We start from the raw sequence: 7,263 nt of genomic DNA, 5'->3' as shown, positions 1-7,263 counted from the left end.
TGCCGCTATATGTCGCACAAAAATCGATTGCCGCTAATGTCGCAACCCCTTAACGCTAAATGTCGCACTTGGTAGGAAAGTAACAGATGGAACTGAAACAAAAAGTAAGTGTTAAAACATTTAAAGTTTATACCATTTACACATGAAAACATATCCTAGTAACCAAACAAAAGTTGTACTTCGCGGTCTATGGCAAAAACCTTATATGGCCATAGAAACTGTTTTTGATAAAAGGGATGGATTTGGTTCTCAACCACGGACCAGGTGTGAGATCAAACTTTCTCTTTGAGGATGTCTTTCTCACAAAATCCATCAACAAAAACATTTGGATATACATGTATATATGTTAATATATTATTTGACATAACTGAGCAAACCGCTTGTTAATGCTAAGGGGGAACTATATCTTAAAATATTTTTATTATACCTGTTCATAATCTGACAAGATAGGCTTTACTACATGTAAGTATTAAATAATACCCAATTGATCTGTTGATCGATATTCGTAACTATGCGGTGTATTGATTTAGGTTTATGACAGAATTGTTATACTTTCATAACTTTTTATATTTATCTCAATATTTCTTTGGGAACATTAATGTATCAATATACTATGGAATTGCCAAATGTTGACTGCCTACTGCTTACTGTCAACTGCTTACTATCAACTGCTTACGGCTTACTACTTATTATTCACTGCTTATAGCATTAAAATAAAAATGGACGACCTATTACAAATGTATTGGTCAAAAAATTATTCAGTTGCCGAAATAGTTGCCGTTCTGGAGGTCATGCACAATATAGTGCAGTGGTATATAGGCCACTTCCAACAGCATTGCTGTTGGGTAAACCCTTTAGCGATGTGGTTGAGGTGTCCGCCTACGGACCAAGAGGTCTGTTGTTCAAAACCCGGTTGGACCCTTGGTATTTTTCTGCCTCCTAATTTACTTAAATGGTGTCAGAAGTGTTTGACGGACTCATGCGGTAAGCAGGGAGTGACATTCAGGATAGCTGGCTAGCTCTGAAAAGTAAAGAGGAGAGGAGTGTAGTGGTTGTAGGTATATAGGACACTTCCATCAGCCTTGCTGTTAGATTAACCCTTTAACGACGTGGTTGAGGTGTCCGTCTACGGACCAAGAGGTCTGTGATTCAAAACCCGGTTGGACCCTTGGTATTTTTCTGCCTCCTAATTTACTTTAACAGTTTACAGGTACATATATATATATTCTTAGAACAACATTTAAAGGAATTCACTGATAAATTAATAAATGCATGGACTATAACATGAAATTCCATAAACGACAGCCAACTGTTTACTGTCAACTGCTTACTGTCAATTGCATACTGTCAACTGCTTACTCTCCCACTAGAAAACAACAACAACAACAACAACAACAACAACAATTAGATAAATAAATAAATACAAAAATGAATAAAAATAAATAAATAGAGGTATTCTTTTATCTGTTTACATATAGAGGTTAAAGGCTGACCCATGAAAAAATAGAGAAACTAAAAATCAAGCCAAAAAGAAATTGTTTTATCATATACTTATAAGTGAAATATTGAGAAATACTGATGAAATAAAATGCGTATTTTCAATTTTAGTATTTTCACTGTAAAAAGCTATTTTTCACTGTAGTGAAATATATTTTCCGTATTTTCACTGCTGTCTTGCCGGACTACTTTCTTCTAAATTCAGACAATACACATAATTTAAGGAGAATTCTTTCAAATTGTAATGTCAAAAAAAAAAGAGAAATCTATATGATAAACAGACAATTCAAGTTTTTTTTCTATAAATACAGGATTTATTTTTAACTTGTGGGAAGAAAATTATCATATTTCACTCATGGCTATCGCCACTAATAAGATATTTATTGTCATACCACTCGATGAAAATAAATCCTGTATTTATAGAAAAAACACTTGAATATCCTCCATGAATTATGTCATAATATGTTCAAAAGCAACCAGACATAAAATCGTATGTATCAGATACCTTATGTGTATTAATAATGATAAACCGAATGTTTATTTTTTCTTGTGTTCTGATTAAAAATAATCAAAATATAAATTAAATTACACATCCAATTTGTTGTTAGATAAATCATCAAAGGGTGATAATAAGACAACAACTTAATACATGTAAATGTGAACAAAATATTACCATTCACAAACGCATTCGTTTTCTGATGAAAACGTGACTTGAACAAACTCTGTTTCGATGAAAGCGATAATACGCAAACTTAGAGCTGAAAACGAGGCGACAGTAAGAAAACGTCACAAACGTATCTATGAAACAGTGAAAATGAGGCTAAAGAAAAAAACGTCCCAAACGCAACCGTGTAACGACGAAAACGAGGCAACAATAAGAAAACGTCACAAACGTAACCATGTCAGTTTTAAAACGAGGCTACAATATCAAAACGTCAAAAACGTGAGCATGTTTACAATAAAAACGAGGCTACAATAAGAAAACGTCACAAACGTATATATGTAACATTGAAAATGAAACTACGGAAAAAAGATGTTACAAACGTAACTATGTTACGATAATAACAAGAAAACAACAAGAAACCTTCACAAACGGCATGTTACAATGCAAACGAGACTACAATGACAAAACGTAACAAATGTACTGGAATCTATTAGACTTTAACAAAACGCGTAACAAACATCTATGTAACGATGAAAACGAAACTTATAAGAAAAATATAATCTATTCCATTCGCTTTAGTATAGTTGGCTCAGAAAGTAGTCCCAAAACCGCACTGACATACTCGTATGTTAACATTTTGGAAATGAATAATTTTGCGATTTATGTCGCCAGAATAAGGCAACTGCCTCCAAACTGATAGAGGTCCAGACAGGAATGTTTCTACCACATATTGAAATTATATTAAAATCACTTTCAAGTGTTTTGTTTGCATCTGCGTGATGACATCATCTGCATACTTGGACATGACAAAAGTTCCAATAAAAATGATGATAAAATTTATCATATCTTTACAACGTGCATCTATTTGTGCATTTTATCTATGGTCTTATATTTAAAGTCAAAGTGTTAAAAAATTGTTACGTTTTGACAAGATTCTTGTCATTCAGCATATTGCAGATGTGATATATGTGAGGAACGAACAACTCTGCTTCGAAATAATTTAGAAACGTCAAAAATGAAACCATGGTGAAGTTAAAATGAGACTACGATACATTAAGTTAACAAATGTATCAGTGTTACGAGGAAAAAGAGGATAAAACATATAAGGGAGAATATGAGATAATAATTTAATTTATCACACACCCGTGCCGATTTTGCGACTCCGTAAATATGGTATTGCACGGCCGTGCATATATTTTGACGTGACGTTATTAGCGTTATACAAACATAGTGTAAAGACGCTCTAAATTTTAGCGTTATATTATAGGCGCGTCAATGAAAAATGACTCTTACTTCACTTTAAACGGTATTTATTTTGGGTATGTGATAAATAGAATATTAAATTCGTGTAAGTTCATTACTGAATTTATTGCACACGTTGAATAAAATAATATTATGCTCGCCAGAGGCTCGCATAATATAATTTTATTCAACTCGTGCAATAAATTCAGTATTGAACTTACACTCATTCAATATCCTCTATGTCATAAACGTGTTCGTGTTCATGTAAATCAGGAAATAGAGTACCCATTCACAAACGTGTCCTTGTTTCGATCAAAACGAGAATATACATGTAATTAGAAAATGGTCACAAACGTAACCATATTGCAATACAAACGAGGCCACTTAAAGGAAACGTGACAAACGTAACTATGAAAACGAGGCTACAGTAAAGAAACGTCACAAACGAATCCATGTAATAGTGAAAACGTGCTTTACAGGGAGAAAACGTCATAAACGTTACCATGTTACGATGAGAACGAGGCTACAGAAGGTAAACGTCACAAACGTAACCATAACGAGGCTACAGTAAAGAAACGTCACAAACGTAACCATGTAACAATGAAAACGAGGCTACAGTAAAGAAACGTCACAAACGTAACCTTGTAACAATGAAAACGAGGCTACAGTAAAGAAACGTCACAAACGTAACCATGTAACAATGAAAACGAGGCTACAATAAAGAAACGTCATAAAACGTAACCATGTAACAATGGAAACGAGGCTACAGTAACAAACGTCACAAACGTAACCATGTAACAATGAAAAAGAGGCTACAGTAAATAAATGTCATAAAACGTAACCATGTAACAATGGAAACGAGGCTACAGTAACAAACGTCACAAACGTAACCATGTAACAATGAAAAAGAGGCTACAGTAAGGAAACGTCACAAACGTATCCGCGTTATAGTGAAAACGAGGCAACAGTAAGGAAACGTCACAAACGTATCCGCGTTACAGGGAAAACGAGGCTACAGTAAGGAAACGTCACAAACGTATCCGCGTTACAGTGAAAACGAAGCAACAGTAAGGAAACGTCACAAACGTATCCGCGTTACAGTGAAAACGAGGCTACAGTAAGGAAACGTCACAAACGTATCCGCGTTACAGTGAAAACAAGGCAACAGTAAGGAAACGTCACAAACATATCCGCGTTACAGTGTAAACAAGGCAACAGTAAGGAAACGTCACACACATTTCCGCGTTACAGTGTAAACAAGGCAACAGTAAGGAAACGTTACAAACGTATTCGCGTTACAGTTAAACGCAGGAAAAGAGACTACAGTAACCCTATTATAATGAAAACGAGGCTACAATAAGGAAATGTGACACTGAAAACCAGGCTGCAATAAGGAAAACTTTACAAAAGTATTTCATGTAATGGTGAAACAAGGCAAATGTATCATTATAAAAATGAAAATGATACTTCATTATGAAAACGCCACAAACGAAATCATGTTGAAGTAAAAATGAAGCTACAATATCAAACCATTACAAAAGTATCCATGTAACGGAGAAAAAACGAGGCTTAAACAAAGCGCTGTATAATATGAGAAATTGGACACAGTAGGCTACTTCGGATATCAAAATATTGTTGTATCCCCTGTCGTATAACGGAGAGAGAACACACTGATGTTTCACATTTTATTACTCAATACATAAGTATATATCTGCTCTGGACAAATACCAAATTCGAATTACCTAGACTGGGCTATTCGACCACTATTTATAATGACAGCTATTAACATAAAATGTTAAGATATAGTTCCCCCTTAGCAATAACAAGCGGTTTGCTCAGTTATGTTAAATAATATAACAAATATACATGTACGAGGGTTGTTCGGGAAGTTCTGAGAATTTTGTCATATCTCCTATATTTTTTGTTTCTAAGACGTAATATTTTGCACATACTAAGATTAGCATATCACGGAACTATTCCTTAAAATTGAATAGAATCAGACAACAATAGCCAGAAATAGCAGTAACCATAGCAACACTATAACGCCGCACCGGAGCAGTCCGACTCTAAAGAAAGGTATAATGCACTACACTAATAATATTTCGTAATTTTGATAACGTAAAAAATGCGCGAAAACGCTGGTCAGCAGCGGAACGTCATGACATCATTTCCTGAAAATATCATAACGTTATTTAAATACTCAACGGATCAACATTGTTTTAAAGTTGTTGCCCAGAGCCACTGAATACACAACATGACGTCGATAGGTGACGTTGAATTGCGAAGCATCGTGAAATTTTGTGTTCCGCTGGAAAAGTCTTCCACAGAAACAATGAAAATGATCAATTATACAGGAAAATACAAGAAATTCAGTCCGGCTACAGTGTATAGATGGCATGCTCGTTTTAAAGAAGGAAGAAACTCGATCGAAGACGATCCTACAGCCCGGACCTCGCTCCGATGGACTTCCGTGTGTTCCCGGAGCTCAAATCACAGCTGCGTGGAAAACGCTTTGACTCAGCTGACGATCTTGTTAAGCATACGCAAGCTATAGTCTGGTCCTTTACCGATAGCTGGTACGTGGAAACATACAATAAGTGGATCAGCCGACACAGGAAATGCATCGAAATTGCAGGTGACTACGTGCGACGATCGATGGACTTTAACGTCGCATAACGTTGCAAATGACGTCGGCGTGCTCCGGGTGTTTGTTATATGGTTATTTACTATTTTTATTATGTTTTAGTTTCTGTGTGTATGATGATGATATTTTCAGATACTGTACAGTATATATTAAAATAATTGCGTATATATTTATATTTACGCTAACCCGACTACAACGTGTGCTATAAAACAATTCTCAGAACTTCCCGAGCAACCCTCGTATATCCAAATGTTTTGTTGATGCATTTTGTGAGAAAGACATCCTCAACGAGAAAGTTTGATCTCACACCTGGTCCGTGGTTGAGAACCAAATCCATCCCTTTAATCAAAAACTGTTTCTATGGCCATACATGGTTCTTGCCATAGACCGCGAAATACAACTTTTGTTTGGTTACTAGGATATGTTTTCATGTGTAAATGGTATAAACTTTAAATGTTTTAACACTTACTTTTTGTGTCAGTTCCATCTGTTACTTTCCTACCAAGTGCGACATTTAGCGTCAAGGGGTTGCGACATTTAGCGGCAATCAATTTTTGTGCGACATATAGCGGCAACGTTGCGACATTTAGCGGTAGGCGATTGCGACATATAGCGTTGATTGCGACATATAGCGTCAGCGTTGCGACATTTAGCGTTAGTTGCGACATATAGCGGCGTTGCGACATATAGCGTTGCTACAGTCATAACAGTCATTTTATTAAGCCTTAATTAAGCATTGAAAAAAAGAGGACGTGCGATTGCGATGTTACAAGCCGGAGCGCGCGTAAGCAATGTACACGGTGTCAAACGTATACACATCATTTTTCCGCGTAACGCCGATAATTTATCATCCTGCGCGCAACACCTTATCATTCTTACGTAATCTTCTGAAAAATTCAAAATGCCAACATTTCTTACTAATATTGATTTTATTTAGAGAGTTTGCATACATCACGGAAGTTTTGAATGATTGATCTATGTGTGCAAAACATTTTGCAACAATATTTGTCTTATAACCTGAAACTAATGAAAACACTTTTATACATGTGAAACATTTGTGTTCTTGATGCGAACATTTTTCATCCTTTTCCGAAAGTAAAGCTGTCGGAAGAAGTATCATATGTCAAATGATCACAAAAAGCATTTACCCGAGCTTATAACATACCAGTGTTGTAAAACCAAGAAAACTTTGATAAACATGGTACCGCATCATGCA

The sequence above is a fragment of the Ruditapes philippinarum genome, unplaced genomic scaffold, assembly GCF_026571515.1.
Source record: "Ruditapes philippinarum isolate M1 unplaced genomic scaffold, ASM2657151v2 ctg1630_1_1_1_1, whole genome shotgun sequence".
Lineage (NCBI taxonomy): Eukaryota > Metazoa > Mollusca > Bivalvia > Venerida > Veneridae > Ruditapes > Ruditapes philippinarum.
This window is presented reverse-complemented; position numbering follows the sequence as displayed.